The following is a 21,979-nucleotide window of genomic DNA, read 5'->3' as shown; positions in this document are numbered from 1 at the left end:
GACATTTGACTAATTGATATATAATGATCTGGTTTATTCTTTTGTTGTTTCTTGAATAATGGTGCTATTTTGGCTTCCCTACAAGCTCAGGATTCGTACATTTGTTGGAAAACGAGAAGCAGTGACAGATTCTATGAGCTTCCTTCAGTGACGTGATGGGCATGACCTGGGAGATAGCGCAACATACCCGAATTCTGCACCATTCAGAACTTTGGACCCCATTTGGGTGTCAACATCACTCCATGTTATTTTCAAATTATATGCAATGGCAAGTGCTGGATGCTTCATGATTTTCCCAGTTCCTTGATATCTTTGTTCATTTGGATCAGGACATTGCTGCGAATGCCAACTTGCACTGTTCATCACTAGTTCCCAAAAATAGACGAAACAGTCAAGAGTCATATTCTGGTCAAACAGCAGATTCCATTCCATGAAGGAAACCAAAGAATCAATGTGGGGTTTTTTTTTGCCAAAATTCATGAATTTTGCAATTATTCTTTTGTTAAGAATCTCTTTAATTAATTAATTATAAATACCTCAGCTGCCATGCTTAGATTTGGCTCAAGACTCTGGTGAGTGGAAGAAAGTTAAGGAGAGATGTAAGAGTTAAATTTTTCTATTATATAGAGAATGGCAAGTGCCTAGAATACATTGTCAGGGATATAAGTGGAATATTCAAATAACTCTCAGATAGGCACAAGGATGTAAGAAAAATAAAGGGGAAAGGGTGTGAGGGAGGAAAGGGTTTGATTGATGTGGAGTAGGTTTACATGGGTGTCAGCAGAACATCCTGTGCTGAAGGGTCTGTCCTATTTCACTCAGCATTTATAGAGAGGAAACAGCAGTCGATGTTTTAGGACATGAACTTTTTGTGAGGTACGTTTCTCTAGCATTTTTTTGTGATGCACTTGATCCCAGCATCAGCCGATTTTCTTATTTGCCTCCAAAAGATTGCCCACTCTGTCCACATTGAATAGATACGGCTTTGTGGAGCTCACATCCTGACATCTAAAACCTGCATGTCCATCTCACGACCACCTAAACACTGCATGTCCATCTTACCACCACCTGAACCCTGCATGTCCATCTCACCAACTCCTAATCCCTGCATGTCCATCTCACCACCACTATAAACCTGCATGTCCACCTCACAACCTACTAATCCCTGCATGTCCATCTGACCATCACCTAAACACTGCATGTCCGTCTCACCACCTCCTGATCCCTGCATGTCCATCTGACCATCACCTAAACCCTGCATGTCCATCACACCACTTCCTAAACACTGCATGTCCATCTAACCACCTCCTAAATCCTGCATGTCCATCTCACCACTTCCTATACACTGCATATCCATCTCACCATAATCTAAACCCTGCATGTCCATCTCACCACATCCAAAACCCTGCATGTCCATCTCACCACTTCCTATACACTCCATGTCTATCTCAACACCACCTTAAACCTGCATGTCCATCTCACCACCTCCTAATCCCTGCATGTCCATCTGACCATCACCTAAACCCTGCATGTCCATCTCACCACCACCCAAAACCCTGCACACCACCACCTTAACCCTGCATGTTCATCTTACCACATCCTAATCCCTGCATGTCCATCTCACCACTACCTAAACCCTGCACACCACCACCTTAACCCTGCATGTTCATCTTACCACATCCTAATCCCTGCATGTCCATCTCACCACCACATAAACCCGGCATGTCCATCTCACCACCTCCTAAACCCTGCATGTCCATCTCACAACCTCCTATACCCTGCATTTCCATCTCACCACCACCTAAACCCTGCATGTCCATCTCACCACCACCTTAAACCTGCATGTCCATCTCACCACCATCTAAACGCTGCACGTCCATCTCATCACCTCCTAGACCCTGCATGTTCATCTCACCACCACCTAAACCCTGCATGTCCATCTCACCACCTCGTAATCCCTACATCCATCTGACCATCACCTAAACCCTGCATATCCATCTCACCACTTCCTATACACTCCATGTCCATCTCACCACCACCTAAACCCTGCATGTCCATCTCACCACTTCCTAAACCCTGCATGTCCATCTCACCACTTCCTAAACCCTGCATGTCCATCTCACCACCTCCTAATCCCTGCATGTCCATCTCACCACCTCCTAGACCCTGCATGTTCATCTCACCACCACCTAAACCCTGCATGTCCATCTCACCACCACCTTCAACCTGCATGTCCATCTCACCACCTCCTAGACCCTCCATGTTCACCTCACCAACACCTAAACCCTGCATGTCTGTCTCACCACCACCTCATCCCTACATGTCCATCTGACTATCACCTAAACCCTGCATGTCCATCTCACCACCACCTAAACCCTGCATGTCCATCTCACCACTTCCTAAACCCTGCATGTCCATCTCACCACTTCCTAAACCCTGCATATACATCTCACCACCTCCTAATCCCTACATGTCCATCTGACCATCACCTAAACCCTGCATGTCCATCTCACCACTTCCTATACACTCCATGTTCATCTCACCACCACCTAAACCCTGCATTTCCATCTCGCCACTTCCTAAACCCTGCATTTCCAGCTCACCACCTCCTAATCCCTGCATGTCCATCTGAACATCACCTGAACCTTGCATGTCCATCTCACCATCTCCTAATCCCTGCATGTCCATCTGACCATCACCTAAACCCTGCATATCCACCTCACCACCACCTAAACCCTGCATGTCCATCTCACCACCACCTTAAACCCTGCATGTCCATCTCACAACCTCCTATACCCTGCATTTCCATCTCACCACCACCTAAACCCTGCATGTCCATCTGACCATCACCTAAAGCCTGCATGTCCGTCTCACCACCTCCTAATCCCTACATGTCCATCTGACCATCACCTAAACCCTGCATGTCCATCTCACCACCACCTAAACCCTGCATGTCCATCTCACCACTTCCTAAACCCTGCATGTCCATCTCACCACTTCCTAAACCCTGCATATACATCTCACCACCTCCTAATCCCTACATGTCCATCTGACCATCACCTAAACCCTGCATGTCCATCTCACCACTTCCTATACACTCCATGTCCATCTCACCACCACCTAAACCCAACATGTCCATCTCACCACCACCTAAACCCTGCATGTCCATCTCACCACTTTCTGAACCCTGCATGTACATCTCACCACCTCCTAAACCCTCATGTCCATGTCACCACCACCTAAACCCTGCATGTCCATCTCACCACTGCCTTCAGTTTTGTTCAACTATGGTTTTTCTTCTCTTGGACTTGTACCGTCAGAATAGTTCCTCCAGCCTTGCTACCTTGACAAATTAGTACATATCTAGATCCCTATTGTCTCTGCCTCCACCCCTTCTTCCACCCCTTTCTTGGTTTATCCATTTGGAAAACTGTGTCCTCCAAACCGCTCAAAATTCCTTCCTTCTCACCTTTAATCTGTGTGCTCATGGACACCCCAAAGGGAAAATAATGGTTACTCTCTGCCCCATCCATCCCTCTCATTAAATCAAATCACCTTTATTATTGCTCATGCAGTGGAATACTGATTTAACGTGCCCCAATTCTGATATAACGCGATGTCATACGACCTCTTTCTGTCCAGGTTTCGTTCTTTGAGATAGGATGTTAAATGAGTCCTTTTATATACTGCAGTACCGGGGATGGCCACCCCGTGTCGCAGCAGGTGTCAAGAAGTGGCGCGTCTAAATGATTAAGGTAAGTACTGTGATGTTTATCTTGGTGGGGAATTCATCGCATTGATGGTGGGTGGGTGTTGCTGAGAATGGAGAGAGGGTTGGGGGCTGAGCCCTGCCACGAATGGTAGGGGGGTGTTCGCTGCCATGAATGGGGGCGAGGTGGGGGGGGGGGAGGTGAGTCCTGCTGCGAACAGGAGTATCGCAGGGTTGCTGCAATGATCGCTATATAGTACACAGCGGTGAAACCCTGATTTAGCATGACCCCGCTTTCCTTGCGATGCAATTGTTTGGGCCCCAACTATCACGATATAATGGGGCTCCAGTGTAACTTGCTCGCACGGTAAAGACCAGGTTTTCCAGGATCACGGAGCATATTTATATAAATATAAGTTGCTGATCACCAAATCACTGTCTGACAAATAATATCTTGATTAATCTCCTTGGCACCCTCTCCAGAACACAATTGTTGTAATCAATGCAAAAAAAATATTTCCCAATTATTTGCGTTCGAGTATATTCAGAAGTTTACCAATATTTCCTCTTGCTGAGATAATCATTCGTTCCTTTTACAGAAGCGATACCCTGCAGTGGAACTCAATGGGTCGAGCAGCATCAGTGGTGAGATGGACATTCAGGGTATAGGAGGTGGTGAGATGGACATGCAAGGTTTAGGGGGTTATGACATGGACTTGTGATCTCAGGTCAGATCCTTTCAAAGCCCCTGGCATCCAACAGGACTTGTGCCTATGTTCTACAGCCTCGCGCATGGATCCAAATGAAACACATCTGAAACCACACAGATTGCTAGATGGGCAGCAAGCCTGACCACTTATTGTTCACAAGCAAGCAGGGAAATAGGAGCAAGAGGAGGGCACTGACCACCCCTCCCCCCAATCAAGCCCACCTTGGTGCTGAGTCTAATTATGGCTGAACTGCCCCAAGCCTCCTCTCTTTCTGAGCAAGTTCCCCAAAGACATCAGTTGCCCAGTCTGGTAAAAAAATATATAATTTTTGAAATTGCATCCATTTATTACATTTTAATAAAAATAAATAATTTTCCCACACTCCACATTTGAGTTTTTGTACTCACACTTTAAACTCAATTCGACTCCCTACAGTGCTCCTGACATAACGAGGTGGGAATGTGGTTAAATTAAATCTTTGTTGATGACGTCTTCCTTTCAGCCCCTCCTAACTCAAACCAGGGGTGGTGGTAGTGGTCGGTACAACAGGGACATCTGAAAGGCTCAGATGGGTACATGGATTGTGAGGTGGGAATGATTAGATTGATTTGGAGTAGGTTGACACAGGGTCAGCATCATATCATGGGCAGAAAGGTCTGTACTGTGCTGCAAAGTTCTGTGACCCATGACATGCCCACACAGTGCTCTTCATCTTGCCAGGCTCATTTTCTATTTTAATTTGATATTAATATCATTGGTTCATAGATTCTGATCAGTGAAATATGCCACTGATCACATTTGAAAGCTTCCTGTCTTTGGCACTGCAGGCGAGAGAAAGCAATGGGGATGTTGGCTTGCCAAAAGGGAAAGGAAGCCAAGATTGGCTTTATTCCCCCCCAGGATGTGAAGTTGTAGCATTAGGGTACAGTATTTGGAAAGGAGTCTGAGTTAACTGGGGAGTAACCGTGTTTGGTATGGCATCAGACTTTTAGAGACCATATGCAGTCAAGTTTGCAAACTGACAACTTCCAGCCCATGAGCCCACGACGCCCAAATACTCCCCATGTGACCAATTAACCTATGAACCATAGATTCGTTGGAGCATAGAAGAATGAGAGGAGATCTCATTGAAACAGAGTGAATGCTGAAATGAGTGGACAGAGGAGATGTGAATAGGATGTTGCACTTAGTGGAGGAATCCAGACAAAAGGGCACAGTCTTGGAATTAAACTGAGATGAGGAGAAATTTCTTTAACCAGAGGGTCGTGGATTTGTGGAATTCGTTGCCACGACCAGCTGTGGAGGCCCGATCCGTGGGGGAATTGAAAGGGGAGATTGACAGGTATCTAATTAGACAGGGATATGGGGAAAAGTCAGGAAATTGGAACTAGAACAGTTTAGCTCAGGGTGGATTTGTGGAGCAGACTCGATGGGCCGAATAGCCTACTTCTGCTCCTTTATCTTGTGATCTTGGCAAGGTGGGAGGGATCTAGAGCAACCTGAGGAAACACAAGGTGACGAGGAAAACCGTGCCAACTACAGACAGCGACAGATCCAAACCCATGTCGCTGGTGCCTTGACAGTGTTGTGCTAACTGCTGCAATATCCTTGCTGCCCTTTTGAATGGGCTGATGAATTCATTGTCACCTACATTGTACAATGTATGCTGTGGTGATATAACCACCACACTGGCCGCACTCCCACCAGCCTACTGCAGGGGGCAACCACCGTACCTGCAGGTAGGGAACTGGGGTGGCTAGTCCCACCTGCCGGTTGTCAATCACTGGTCCATATCAAGACCTGAGCCGGCCCCTTCAGGGAACAGTCAGACACACTTGGAGCCAGCAAAGATACTAAGTCTGCTGTGTACAAGTTCAAGCCAATTAAAGCCTGTTGTACAGTCTGTGGACTTTGCATCAGAAACATTTGCACAGTAGCGCTCACATTCACATACACCAAAATTCTTACTTGCTGCAGCTGAATACAAACAACTGGAAACAACTATGTACCAAATAATTAAATTAAAAAGACAATAAATACAAAAAATGTATAATAAATATTCACAGTGATCCTCGAGCAAAATATGTGATTCTGCACTAGTACCGACAGTCCTTTTATGGTTTCGGAACAGCCCCTGAATAGTGTAAGAAGGTTCAAGCGCCTGAGAACTGTTGGAAAAATATTCAACCTCGAGGTGCTGGTCTTCAGGCCAAAGGTAGCAGTGAGAAGAGGTTGTGACTAGGGTGACGGGGTCCTTTATGATGCTGGCTGCCTTCTTGAGGCATCATCTCACATGGATGAAAGCTTCATTGAGGTAAATACTTCAATACAAAAGGATTGTACATTTTAATTGTGTTAAATACATTCAGTCCTTTCTAGTATAATATGCTGTTATCCTTCCAAAATTACCCCGATATTACTGAAATTACAGTCAATCGCACAATTATTGTGAAATCTCTGTGGTTCACTTGTGAGCAGGTTGAATCCCAACATCTGCCTTCTGTGTGGCTGATCACTGATGCCAATGTGAACGACTATTAAAAGCCCGCTGAAATAGCTTGGGAAACCATTCAAGGGAAATGAGCTGGAGGCAAGACACTGTGTGTGTTCCCAGGAAATGAGAGCACTAATGGAATCAACAGGGAAAGAGATAATTGAAACAAGATCAGTAAGGGAGAGATTTGTTACCTACAGCACAGAAGGCAGGCTGAGGGCCATTCTGTTGCTCCGACAGTTATGAAATGGTTAATGAAAATCTCACAGATGTGGGAAATATTAATGTTGGGAATGGTCAGCAGGTCAGACAGGAACTGTAGAGAGAGAACTAGCTTGCGGTTGATCAAAACTAGGAGAGAGAGATGAACAAGTTGGTTGTTGGCAGCAGAGTGCAGAGGGCAATATGTGTCTGATGGGCTGAGACCCAGAGATCACACACAACTGCAATAGTCAGGAACAGATCAAGCATCAGATTGGGAGGCATGGTTAGTGCAGTAGTCGGCTCAATGCTATCACTGTGTCAGTGACCTGGGATTGAATCCAGTGGCGTCTTCAAGAAGTTTGTACATTCTTCCTGTGCCTGCATGGGTTTCCTCCCACTTTTCAAAGAAAGGTGCACGGAATGGAGGTGAGTAGGTATATAAGTGTTTTTTTTTTAATGGACAAAAATATTGCCCTTTACTTTCCCTACCCCCCCCCCCTCTCCAATTCCTCTTCGTTACCTGTTTCTCTTGCCATTTTCTGAGTCTCAGGCTTGAATCTTGAACTCTTGCTCTTGTGTGCTGAATGTTTCCAACATTTTCTGCTTGAATGAAGTGAGTGGAGTGAACCACAGAGGCAGTGTGATGGCTGCCTGTTTTCCCCATGTGTAGGGAGATGTGCCTTCACTGTACCCAGGGTGCTCATGTGAGCATGGGCCACTGGTGGAGACTGGCAGGATCTCCTCTATCTGTTGACAACCCTCCCGGATCTTACAGCCCAAATTTCTTCCAGTTCCTCCATCTCCACCGAATCTTCTCCCAGGATGAAGCCTTCTACTCCAGGACATCTGAGACGTCCTCCTTCTTCAGGAAACGTGGCTCCCCCTCTACTGCCATTAACTCAGCCTTTATCCATATCTCCTCTATTTCTCACACTTCTGCCTTGGACCTCCCCCATCCCCAATGAATTAACAACAACAGGGTTCAACTTGTCTTTGCCTTCCACCCCACTAGCCTTTCCATCCAACACAATTTACACCACCTACAATGTGATCCCAATACCAGACACATCTTCCCCTCCCCTTTCTGTTTTTCGTAGGTACCACTCCCTCCAGGAGCCGCTCATCCACTTGTCCCTTCCCACCAATTTCCCCCTTGGTATATAACCCTGTGACCATGAGAAAATCCACACTTGCACCCACATCTCCTCCCTCACCACATTTGGGGCCCCAAGGAGCCCTTCTAAATGAAGCATGACTTTGTGAATCTGCAGGAGTCATTTATTGCATCCGATGCTCCCTCGTCTGCATCAGAGGGACTGGAACCCCACTTTGGAGATTGCTTCATCAAGCACCATTGCTCTGTCTGCTGCAAATGCAAGAACTTCCCAGTGATGAACCACTTCAATTCCACATACCATTGCCACACTGACATGTCTGGCCATGGCCTCATGCACTGCCAAATCCTTGCCCTGTCTTCTCCTATCTGAAAGCTACACTAAGCCTCTGCCCTCTCCCTCATCTCTTCTCAGTTTCCTTCTCTTCTACCCTCCCAAATATATCCACCTGTGCCCTCTTACCTGTGCTCCTCCCTTTTCCCCTTCCTCCTACCTCTCCTCTTAACCTATCCCCATATCTGTTTATTCAGATTCCCAATGAAGGGCTCAGGCCCGAAATGTTGGTTACCCTTTACTTCATATGGTTGCTGCATGGTCTGCTGTGTCCCTCCAGCACACTTTTTAACATTGCACTCAACCCCAGCTTATGCACCATTAATCAGTCAGGAGACTATTGTGGAGAAACCAATAGACTTTCATTCACTTTAGAACATAGCATATCCCTACTGTTTGGCTGTTCTGCACTGAGTTCCAGGGGGCTGTGGAACAGCCACCTTTATACGGGAGTATGTGGGGAAGGGCCACATGTAAAATCGGCCAAAATAGGCATGCTTGACCAGATAATTATGCATACAGTGGTTTACCACACTAGCATCTGCAGACTTACTTATTTAAGATCTTAAAGCCTCTCACATCATCTCCTGATGGGGTGCAATGGGAGCTGCTGTTTTCTCCATTGCAAATGACTCAATGGGGAAAACAATCAGGCAAACTTAATAGAAAAACCGGAAGCTACCAATACATGAGCAAGAGATGATGAGGTAAACCTCCAGTCTTTGCCAACACGTGGAGCAAGTCTGCCTGTCACATGACCTGTGGTCACTGTGCCTGGCAGGATGCAGTCCCACCGTTAACATGCCAGCACTGAGAGGTTCAACATGATAACTCTACCTGCTCAACATCAACTCTTGCAGGCAACTGCAACTCACTGGGCCAGCAGCTCCCTCCATACTGGGAAATGCAATCACTAGGCAATTGGTGGAGGTTCCCTGGACTGCAGAGAGGGAGCCCCGATGGGTGCCTTTGCTGAAGGCTGAGAGGGGAACACACCTGCACGTGTTTGACCATCAGGATCATTCTACAGCAGCCATTCTCAACAGAGGCCCTATGCCTTCCCCAGCCTGGAGGCTGCTGTAAAAGCTTTGCTTTCTTTTCACCTCATGCAACAACTTTTTTTTTATGTAGTTGGTTGGAGAGAATTGGGGAAGAAATCTATACATGACAGGGAAGGTGGCCCGTAAACTTTGAGCAGGTTCCCAAGAGGGCCATAGCCGTAAAAAGGTTGCGAATGGCTGCTTGATAGGGCAGTGCGAAGAAAGGCTCATGCATCTCATCAGCAGACAGAAATTCCCATCTGGAAGCCAATCATTTAATATAGATGATTGGGTTTGGATCCTCAAGGCACCAACAACCTGGGTTCAATGCTACCTTCCTGGACTATGTGAAGTTTGCACCTTCTCCCTGCGACTGCCTGAGTTTCCTACTCGGCTTTCAAAGAGATGCCAGATAGCAGGCGAATTGATCGCTGTTGATTTGAACTTCCCAGTGAATCTCAGGTGAATGGTAGGATTCAGGGTGGATAGCCAGCGCCTTTTTCCTGAGGTGACAACAGCCAATACTAGAGGACTTCCATTCAAGGTGAGTGGCGGAAACTTTGGCGGAGATAGCAGAAGTAAGTTTCTTTACATAGAGATCGGTGGGTGCCTCCAATGCATTGCCAGGGGTGTGGTGGAGGTGGGTACAATAGGGACATTTAAAATGATCTCAGATTGGCACATAAATGTAGGAGAAAGAGAGGGTGATGCACATGAGGAAGGGAAAGATTAGATTGTTGTGGAGTACGTTTCCATAGGTCAGCACAGCATCGTGGGCTGAATGGCCTGGAATGCGCTGTAATGTTCCACTTACTAATCTCGGGGTAGTTCACGTTGCTGTAGAGAATAAATTAGGGCATGTCAGCAATGGCTGATTGCCAGTGTGGACTCTGTGGGCTCATGGGCCTGTTTGCAAGAATGCTTCTTCCCCCAGCTATAAAAATACACAGAATCGCCCATGATATCAGTGCTTTCCTGGTGCTCCCTACACGGAAAGCCCTAAAGGTTTCCGAGGCTACAGGAGAAAATATTTAATTCAGATAGCATGAGACCAGCAGAAAGTATCATGGGCAAATTAAGTTCAGCAAATTACATCCCAACAGATTTCTGTATGCAGCAAGGATTCCTGCTGAGACAGGAAAAGGACATGCTTGAGTATTCACGCTGGATGAGATGAGGAAGCAGTTGACCAGGCAAGACAAGCACTGGAGAGTCAACCATTATGTAAGCTGCATTCAAAAACAAACAGAAAAGATCATATAATTTTAATGTAAGAAGAACCAATAGAACTAACAGCAAGTAACACAAACAAGCGCGAAGCTATAAGGAAATCTTTATGTCGAAATGGGTCGACAGACAATTGTGGTAATATCTCAAAAGGTACTGAACAGTGAAAGGTTTCTAGAGGCAAGGAACATGGCTAATGACCAGAGTATAACCAGTCAGAGGACTACCTGTGGATTCTGGTGTTGTGATTGCAATTCTTTCACCAAAGGCTGGTGTGCTATATTTTTAACATTTAAGATTCAGAGATACAGCACGGTTACAGGGCCTCCAGCCCACATCGCTCAATTACACCCATGTGACCAATTAACCTTCCAACCCTGTATGACTCTGGAATGTGGAAGGAAACCAGAGCACCTAGAGAAATCCCACGCAGGCCACGGGAAGAACACACAAACTTCGTACAGACAGCGGTGGATTCAACTTGTGCAGTCAGTAGGAGAGAAGGTCGGAAGAAACCAAAACTCAACTGCTTGACTGTTTACAGGACCCATAAACTTTGAGCAAAGTCCTAAGTGGGGGTCATAGCCAAAAAGAAAAGGTTGAGGATGGCTGCCTTGAACAACATCAGGTGACCTGGAGAACAAAACGTCAGCACATTTTCAATTTCTTCATCAAGAATTAAAACCTTCAGACCACTTAAGAAGATAAGGTAGCACTCAACCCTTGATCTCCTGCCCCCTTTGTTCCAGGCTGCTGGAGACCAGCTCATGGGAACCAGGGATCAGGAAAGGGATCCGTGAGGGTGCCAATGGTGTGCAAGGCTCCCAAAGGGCCTTGGGCGCTGACAGCTCCCTGGCCGTATCAGGGGTTGGGAGCTCAGGGTCACGGCTGGAACAGACAGGAGGATGTGTAGCTGCATGGGTTGCAGGACTGCACAAGGTGAATCCAAGGCCGCTCGGTGTCTCTGAGGGGGACTCTCCTTTGTTTCTCTTCCACAGTGGTGCTTTTTTGTGTGCCTTTACAGCAAGCAAAAGTGGACAAAGTTTGGGGTGTTATGCACATGACAAGGATTTATTTCTGGTAAAAGATCTCAAGTCCAACAACATGTGGTCATACATTGGCTATTGAGTTTACATCTCAAGTAATTTTGACTAATTGACCTGAAGTCCCCTGGGTTCCCAAATCAACAAAACTATTTGGCTGAGCTACGGAAACAGAAATGATCCTGGTGAGTTGTTTCTAAATTTTATTTTGAATTTTAATTCAGAGACAGCATGGAAACAGGCCTATGAGCCCAGATCAACCAAGTACACCCACGGTGTGATCTGAATTACTCTGATGGCAATGTACCAAATCACAATGTGATATTTTTAAAAAAACATTTCAGCCCTAATTTTAAATAAGCTCAAATAAAAAAGATTAACTCAGATGTTGGATTAATTACTTCCAAAGGGAGCTGAAGTTGGATAAATGGAACTGCAATGATATGCCAAGAAGAGTGATCTAATCTATGAGGCAGACTGCAGAAAAAGCTGTAGAGAAGGCAGAATTGAGAGCTTGAGGATTATATACAAAGTTTGTTCGGTGACATCGGCCACTATACAAGTTATTGGTGGGACCCTACAAAGTTTCATGTGAGTTCTGGTCCACGGGCCACTGGAAAGGTGTTATTAAGCAGGAAAGGGGGCAGCAAAGATTCACGAGCATCCTGCCAAGACTTGACAGCTTGGACTATCAGGAGAGACCTGACAGGCTAGGATTATTTTCCCTGAAGGAAGATGAGCTATGAACTTAAAATAAATCTCTAAAATGCTTGGGGGGAGATAAAAGTAAATGATCACAATATCCCCCCCCCCCAAAGTCGAGGAATCTAAAACTAGAGGACGTACAATGAGAAGTTTTCAAACTTTTTCTTTCTTCCACTCACAGACCACCTTAAGTAATCCCTATGTCGTAGGTGCTCTGTGATTTATAAGGATTACTTTAGGTGCCTGCGAGTGGACCGTTTAACCAAAAACAGGTCTTAGCCTTTTCTGCATTACTGGCTAGAAGAGGAATATTGCTTAAATGGAGAGAGGATTTCCAGCCACCCACAGACAATGGTTACTGGATATTATGTCTTTTTCAAAATCAGAAATAATGTTGGGAAGATTAAGATCTCTTTCGGTAAGACTTGGGCTCCATTTATAGCTTACTTTCATAATTGGAACAATCAAGGTGTGGGGATGCAGTAAATGGGCTTGTTTCGTCGGATATCCGAAGGCCGCTGCTCGATTTCATGTCTGCTTGAATACCTTGGTTGGTGGATGGGGTTAAATCTTTAACATCAAGCTTTTTTTCCCTCTTTTCTTTATTTTTATTTTTTTACTATTAGATTGGAATATGAGCCCATGTATTATTTCTATATAACAATCCAAAGGTAGATTATATTTAATGTATATGGACTCACAATGTATGATAAAAATTCAATAAAAGTGATTTTTAAAGAAAAGGTGGGAAGTGGGTGGAAAGAAAAAGTTGAAAACCACTGTTTTAATTGTACCTCATTGACTCGTTACGTGCACGGTTTCATTACTCCAAAGGAAATGGGCCAATGGCAATTTTTCTCAAGCAAAATAGTTCAGTAAAAATTGGGTCTCGAGCAGCGATGCTCAACTATTTTTTCCCCACTTACATACTGCCTTAAGTAATCCCTAACTAATCACAGAGCACCTAATGGTATAGGGATCACTTAAGGTGGGATGTGAGTGGAAAGAAAAAGTTTGAAAACCACTGTTTTAATCATCCCAAATTGACTCATTATGTGCATGGTTTCAGAACTCTAAAGGAAATGGGCCAATGACAATTTTTCTCAAGCAAAATATTTCAGCAATGATTGGGTCTAGAGCAGTGGTTCTCAACCTTCCCTTCCCACTCACATCGCACCTTACTAAGCACAGAGCACGCATGACATAGGGATTACTTAAGGTGGGATTTGATTGGAAAGAAAATGTTTTAAAACCACTGGTGCAGATGAAGGTGAGAGGTGAAAGAATTAAAATGGACCAGAGGGACACCTTTTCTTCACACAGAGGGTGGTAGGTACTTGGAAGAAGCTTCCATAGGGAACTAGATAGAGTCAGAAACATTTGCAAAGTTTCAAAAAGCAGTAGATGGTGCAGTAAGATTTGGCAGGATCTGGGTCTGATGTAGGCAAGTAGGGTTAGCTCCGATTGGTGAATGTGGAGAGGTGAACCTGAAGGCCTGTTTCCATTCTGGGCAGATCTCTGACACAAGAAGACATGAAATAATTGGATCACTTGTTCTATCTGCAGGAATGTTTGAGAAGGAGCCAAGTTACATTGAAAACTGGAATGTAATACACAAGGCTGTCCAGAAAAACACCTTGCCTCTCTTTGGAACACAATTCCTGTGCATGGTTCTAACTCCATAATCAAGTTCACAGGTGACACCCCAGTGGTTAGTCTGATCAGAGGGGATGATGAGATGACCTACAGGGACGAGCTCCAGCATATGGCCACGTGGTTTGCTCACGATAACCAGGCCATAGAGACCAAGGAGATCACTGTGAACTTTTGACCTGCTAGGAGCTACACGCATGCCCTTATCTACATCAATGGAGCTGTAGTGAAACATGTACCAAGTTTGAAATTCCTTGGTGGTCACAGTTCTGATGATCTCACCTGGCCCCTGACCTCCTCCACCCTGATCAAAAAGACTCCACAGTCCGTTTATTTCCTGCAGAGCATCCCTCTGTCCCAGGATACTGATGGATTTTTACCGCTGTACCATTGAGAGCATACTCACCTACGGCATATCAGTGTGGTACGGCAACTGTCCCGTATCGGACCATAAAGCACTCCAGTGGGTGGTTAAAAACTGACAGTGGATTATCGGCACCTAATTGCCCACCATTGAGAACATCTATCAGTAATGCAGCATGGGCTAGGCGAAGAGCATCATCAAGGATGCACCTCACCCTGATTATGGACTTTTTACTCTCCTTCCATCCAGCAGGCACTCCTGAACCAGCAAGATCAGGAAGAACTTCTTTCCTCAAGCTGTGACCTGCTGAATCTTAGATCTCTTGTCTGTTTGGTGGAGTATTTGCTTTTATTCACAGTTACTTGTAAATAGCACAATCTTTGTTACTCTGGTTAGATGCTGATTGCAATTGATTGGCTTTGTATCTGCACTTGGCGCAATGACAATAAAGTTGAATCTCATCCAATCTAATCTTGCCAATTTCTGAATGGAGGGAGATTGGTTGAGATATTGGAAAAACCTCTGACTGTAAATCTCACACATAAACAGAAAAAGTTGGGAAAAATTCAGCAAGGATGAAACAGGTGAAGCAACTTCAATCTGAAAATCTATTGTTTACCTTGTCAGGGAAAGGGTCATACAGGGTGGAAACAGATCCTTTGGCCCAACTTGCCCATGCTGACCAAAGTGTCTCACCCACATGAGTCCCATCCACACTGGTCCCACTTGCCTGTGTTTGGTCCACATACTTCCAAACCCATCCTCCACTGCCTGACATGCTTCTCAATGAAGGATCTTTGACCTGAAATGTCAACTGTTTCATTCTTTTTCAATGCTGATCTGTGCAAACCGCTGTTGGTGGGTATTCCAAAAGAAGAAAGGGAACTGAGGGTCTGTGGGTGGAATCTTGCTAGAGCTCTGAAACTTTCATGAAATGATCTGCTGAATGGAGAGGTTGGTGGGTGGAAGCAGTGGTAGATTAACCATTAGGCCAACTAGGCTTAACCCTAAAGGCCTGGCAGGAGTGGGGACCTCAGGACCCCTCTTGGCAGGAGTGGGGACCTTGGGCTCACAGCAAGAGCAGAGAACTTGAGCTCCCGGAAGGTGTGGGGACCTTGGGCTCACAGCAGGAGCAGGGATGTCGGAGGGCGTTGGTCACCTGGCAGGAGCGGGGACCTCGGGCTCCCAGCAGGAGTGGAGACTTCAGGCTCTACAATTCCTTCAACCCCAAAAGTTCAATCAATCCCCCAGCATTTATTGACCCCCTTTCAACCCCCTGGCATTTTATGACCTCTTGGATAGTCCCATTGACCCCCAGTGGTCAATATCGATTACTTTGGAGAGCCCTAATATGCTATTTAATGCAACTTAAAGTCACTTTATTCTATTGAATGAAGGGTGGGGCAGGCAGGCAAGGTCAGGGGTAGCCTTAGACGCCCTGGTGGTAGTTAATCCGACACTGGGTGGGAGGTGAGGATCAAGCAGACAGGGTTCAGAATCAGAATTTATTGTCATGAACAAATCATAAAATTTAGTGTTCAGTGATGAAATTCCAAGAGTTTCAGACCTTCACAACTAAAGGCACAGCACCAGCATCAGAGTGATTCAATTTCAAGAGATAGGTTGCACATGAGGGCACAAATCTTCCCGAAGTTTATAAGGGCTGAGAGAACATTGCAGAGAAAAGGTAAAATCAGGGAGTGATTTGGAGAAGGGAGTGAGAATTCTAATACAAGACTTTGCTGAGGAGCGAGCCAGGAGAGGTGAGAGAGCAAGGGATGAGGGGACTAAGGTAATTTGGTTGGTGAGTGTTTACCACATGGTTAGCATGAAACTATTACTGTGCCAGTGTCCCAGTTTCGAATTCAGTACTCTCTGTAAGGAGTTTGTCTGTTCTCCCCATGTCTGCCTGGGTGTCCTCCAGGTGCTCTGGTTTCCTCCCATACTTCAAAAACATATGGGAATAGAGGCTAATTGGTGCATTCGAAGGGGTGAGGCACAGTTTTCATAGGCCGGAACGACCTGTTACTGTGCTGCAAGTCTACATTTATTTTAAATATCAATTTATCAATTAAAGTCTGAATTTATAAGGAAGTCCAGCCAGGACAATACGAAAACTGGCAAGTCAAGAGATGAGAATGGTGATCGCAAGGTCAAGTGTGACAATACATCTGTAGGCCATCTAGTTCCATTCCAACAGTTCCCATCCATGATCATGACTTCAAAAACTAATGTACATCCTGCTGTAATTCAGAACCAATAGAATTGGGCAGTTCACAGCAGTGATTCAAATTCAAGATCAAGGATATTCTCTCTCCACACTTGTCTTTCCTGCGCCATCCCTCAATTCACCTTATACTTAAAAAATACACATTTATGAACTCTCACTGCAGATCTCTGATATATTGCAACTCTGCATGTCCCACAACATGCTCTCATTGAAATTTACATCATAAAAAAACTGGCATTTGTAAATTAACCTTTTTGACCAAAATCATCTAACATTTTGGACAAAAATTCAAATAACTTTTATACAAATGTAATCTCAAGCCTGAAAACTGCATACAGACCCATGGAGCAGTGAAAAAGCTCTGAACAAGAGGACATGGGTTAAGGGTGAAAGATTAAATGTTTAAAGCTGTGGTTCTCAACCTTTTCCTTTCCACTCACATTCCACCTTAAATAATCCCTATGCCATCAATGCTCTGTGATTAGTAAAGTAAGGGATTGCTTAAGGTCGAAAAAAAGTTTGAAAACCACTGTTTTAATCGTACCCAATTAATTTGTTCTGTGCATAGTTTCATAACTCCAAAGGAAATGGGAGAATGACAATTTTTCTCAAGCAAAATATTTCAGTAACTATTGGATTTCGAGCAGTGATTCTCAATCTTCCCTTCCCACCTTAAGCAATCCCTGACTAAGCACAGAGCACTGATGGCATAGGGAATACTTAAAGTGGGATGTGAGTGGAAAGAAAAAGGTTGAGAACCACTGAGAGTAAAGAGTGGTGAGAGTGTGGAATGAGCTGTCAGTTGAATGGGTGAATGCAGGCTCGATTTTGACATAGTAAGATGAGAGGGATATGGAGAGATATGGTCTGGGTGTGGGTAAATGGATCTGGGCAGAATAATAATTCAGCACAGACCAGATGGGATGAAGGACCTGTTTCTGTGCTTTTTAAGCAGGAAAGTCTGCAGATCCTGGGACTGTAGTGGAATACACAAAAGCGCTCGAGAAACTCAGCAGGTCATGCAGCATCTATAGTAGGCATCTCAAAGAGGTCGATATTGACCCCTAGGGGTCGATGGGACAATCCAGGGGGTCAATAAATGCTGGATGAGGTGATAAATGGCAGGGGGTGGTAGTCGATTTATGGCAAGGGTTGCCAACCTCACATGAAAGCAGAGCTTGGTGGCCGCCATGTTGTATTTGGCTTCGGCTTCTTAACAAGTGGAGAGCAAAGGACTGACAGAGTGGAGAAGGAGGAGTTATGTGTCCAAAGTCACTGGAGCCCCCCCTCCAATCCAGTGGCACCACCACCCACCGCCCCCACCCCGTCCAGCACCGGGGATCAATGAAGGATCAAGGAGGGGTCGATGGTCTAAAATGTTTGGGGGCCCCTGATTTAAATGGGTCTCAGTCCTTCATTATATTAACAAAAAGCAGGCAGGGGCCTGAATAAGAAAGGAGGTGTGGAGAGTTGGGAGGAAAGGGCAGGGAAAGGAGTACAAGCTAACAGGTGATGGGTGGATAGACAAAAAAGCTGAGGTGATAGAGGGAGGGGGTAGCTCTCTGAATGGAGAGGGAATGGTTAGGGATGGAGAGATGGAGAAAAGGAGACAGAGGGATAGGGTAAGAGAAAGATGCAGGGGAAGGCTTAGTGGCAAGTGGAGACATTGATGTTAATGCTGTCTAGTTGAAGGGTCTTGTTCTTCCAATTCACAGGTGCCCTCGGCTTGGCACTGCATGAGACCATGGTCGGACATGCCAGTGTGGGGATGGGTGTGTGAAATTAAAATAGCTGGTCTCTGGGTGTTCCCTATTACAGCAAACAGTGTGAAGGTCCTCAACAAAATGATCTCCCATTCTGTGTCCATTCTCTCCAATATAGAGGAGGTGACAATGGACAATCAGAATCAAAAATTGGAATTTATTGTCATGAACAAGTCATGAAATTTGATGTTTGCAGCAACATCAAAGTGTAAACATACATATCATAACCATCTTACAAAAATAATATATATAAAAAATAATAATGCATGAAAAGTAAGGCCGTGTCTTTGGTTCATTGATTATTCAGGAATCTGATGGCAGCGGGGATAAAGTTGACCTTCTGCTGCTAAGTGCTCATCTTTCGGCTCCTGTACCTTTTCCCCGATGGTAGGAGAGTGAAGAGGGTATGGGCTGGGCAGTGGGGGTCTTTAAGGATAGAGGTTGCATTTTTAAGACTTCCGCCTAATGTCGATATCCTTGATGGAGTGAAGTCTGGTGCCTGTGATGTTGCAGGCCGAGTTAAAAACCCTCTGGAGTTTATTCTTGTCCTGAGAATTGGCGCCTCCTTACCAGGCAGTGATGCAACCAGCTAGAATGTTCTCCACTGTACACCTGTAGATGTTTACGAGAGTCTTCGGTGATATACCGTATCTCCTCAGACAGCTCAAAAAGTATAGCCACTGGTGAGCCTTCTTCATGATTGCATCAACATGGTGGCTCCAGGACAGATCCTCGGAAATGTTGACACCCAGAAATGTGAAGTTCTTGACCTTCTCCACTACCGAGCCCTCGATGAGGATTGGGACATGTTCCCCAGACTTCCTCCTGAAGTCCATACTCAGCTGCTTGGTTTTGCTGACATTGAGCGCAAGGTTGTTGTCATTACATCATTTAGCAACCTGATATATCTCCTTCCTGTACACCTCCTCATTGCCATTTGTTATATTTGTTATTCTGCCAACAACTATGGAGTCATCGGCAAGCTTGAAGATGGCATTGGAATTGTACCTGGCCACACAGTCATGGGAGTATAATGAATAGAGCAGTGGGCTAACCACACATCCTTGTGGTGCGCCTGTGTTGATGATCAGTGAGGAGGAGATGTTGTTTCCAATTCATACTGACTGTGGTCTTCCAATGAGAAAGTCAAGGATCCAGTTTCAGAGAGGGGTACAGAGGCCCAGAGTATGTAGCTTCTTGACCAGCACTGAAGGAATAATGGTATTGAAGGCTGAGCTGTAGTCAATGAGGAGCAGCCATATGTATGCATCTGCTGCGGAGCTATTGAGACGATAGGTAAATTGCAGTGGGTCCAGATTTTTGCTTAGGTACGTGTTAATTCTGGCCATGACCAGCCTCTCGAAGCATTTCATCACAGTGGAGGTTAGTTGGAAGCACCAGATTACCCCTGGATGTTCACAAGTGAAGTGTTTCTGAGTTGCAGTGTTCCATGGTTCAATGGTTCTGTTCCATAAATAACATTTTCATGTTGAAATATGCTTCAATCAAATTAAAAATGCCACATATTAGCCAGAGTATCAGATTGATACAGTAGGAATAAAAATGTAATTGGCAATATTTTCAATACAACGGCAGAGACAGTAATGCATTGTTATGAACCAGTTAGCCATGGAGATAAGGCTTCTGAAGCAATTGCTGCACTCAACCTTTGCAATAAATATGTCAAATTTTGGCAGTAAAATCAATACTAAAAATACAATTTCACAAAGCAGTTTCTGCAATGCAACGTGATCGCATTTTAGCCATTTATTTACTTTAGTTCACTAAAATATTACCTGATGAAATTTCAGCTAAACTGCACAGCAGAAAAAGATTGCAGCATTGAACCTAAACTCCATCCTCTGTCCTCTAAAAGTATCACATCCGAAATACAGATGAATCCATTCGAACCACTAAAAGGTGCGTCATCAGCAAGAGCCTTTTCAATATAAATAATACTTACTTCACTTTTTGCTCACTGAGCATAATTTCTTTTCAATGAAAGAACAGGATCAGGTCTGTCAATTCTCTTTGTAATCTTGAAATTAGCTCTTCTCCAATGTAATTGAGGCTATTTAATGGGTCAACTGAGAACTTATATTGAGCTTATTGCACACGCTGTTATTAGTGCCACATCGCCTAGCAATTTACAGTGACGAGGTGCATTTGTGAGTGCTTCTACTGCCAGGGCATTAGCTTTAGAATCGTTTTGTTCCAACACTGATCAAACTCGGCATGGGGAGCATGATTAGCTCAACGCCTTTACAACGCCAGTGATTGAGACAGGGGTTTGAGTCCCGATCTGTAAGGAGTTTGTACGTTCTTCCTGTGTCTGCGTGGGTTTTCCCTAGGGGCTCCGGTTTCCTCCCATCCTTCAAAATTAATTGGGGTGTAGGTTAATTGGGTGTAAATTGGGCAGCACGGACTTGTGAGCTAAAATGACCTGTTACCCTGCTGTGTGTCTAAATTTTAATTTTTGTAAAATCTTGAACCTCCCTGCACTACCTTCTCTATAACAGTGCTTCAAGACCACTGCTGAATTAGACCATTAGTTTTCACACAGAGTTGCTGGAGGGGCTAGCAGATCAGACAGCTTCCATGGGTAGAAGTGCTCAGTCAATGTTTTGTGAAGCATCTGCAGTTTTTGTGAGCATTTTTGCACTCCCACCAGCTGTGAATATTTATATGTTTTCACCCATGCTAGGCTTTCCCTTTCCTCTCTTGGCAACATTCACTGAGAGCATTGCTTTAATAGAGCTTAAAAGAATTTATTGAGGGGCCTTCCAATGCAGCACAGTGTCTTTGACCCACTGCCATCAGGAAGGATGTACAGCAGCATTAAAATCAGGACCACCAGGCTGGGAAAGAGCTTCTTCCCATAGGCAGTGAGATTGATGAACGGCATCCTGTAACCAAGTAAATGATCCCAAAATATTGATAAATATTTATTTTATGTACCAGTATGAGAACTTATTGTCGTACAATTAAAACATAAATACACCAAAGTTCCTTCTTGCAGCCACACAGGCATTAAATTGCCACAATATGCAATGAGACAGAACAAGAGATCATCAATATTAAAAGATAAATAAGTATTTCTTTACAGTATGGTAACAGGGCCTTGTTCCCCATGAGCCCGTGCCGCTCAACTACAAATTGATCTATTAACCCCATACATCTTTGGAATGTTGGAGGAAACCGGAGCACCCAGAAGAAACCCATGCGGGGTCATGGGGAGAATGTACCAACTCCTTACAGTTGCAGATTTGAACTTGGTTATTGGCACAGTCATATTGCTCTAACCGTTTCGCTAACCGCTCTTCCAAGATGTAATGGAGTCAGTAGGTTTATTGGGTATAATTGGGTGGCACTGGCTTCATGGGTTGGAA

General features: G+C 44.8%; 1 long non-coding RNA gene across 1 annotated transcript; it reads left to right on the top strand.

Moving 5' to 3' along the window:
• The first annotated feature begins 3,669 nt into the window (after positions 1–3,669).
• On the top strand, positions 3,670–4,800 carry LOC138737522 (uncharacterized). The gene is made up of 2 exons (XR_011340996.1): positions 3,670–3,755; positions 4,309–4,800. It is a non-coding gene; the product is annotated as an uncharacterized lncRNA (long non-coding RNA).
• Positions 4,801–21,979: the final 17,179 nt, after the last annotated feature.

The sequence above is a fragment of the Narcine bancroftii genome, chromosome 6 (genome assembly GCF_036971445.1).
Source record: "Narcine bancroftii isolate sNarBan1 chromosome 6, sNarBan1.hap1, whole genome shotgun sequence".
Classification (NCBI taxonomy): domain Eukaryota; kingdom Metazoa; phylum Chordata; class Chondrichthyes; order Torpediniformes; family Narcinidae; genus Narcine; species Narcine bancroftii.
The sequence above is the reverse complement of the archived record's forward strand: the minus strand, read 5'-3'. Positions and strand labels throughout refer to the sequence as shown.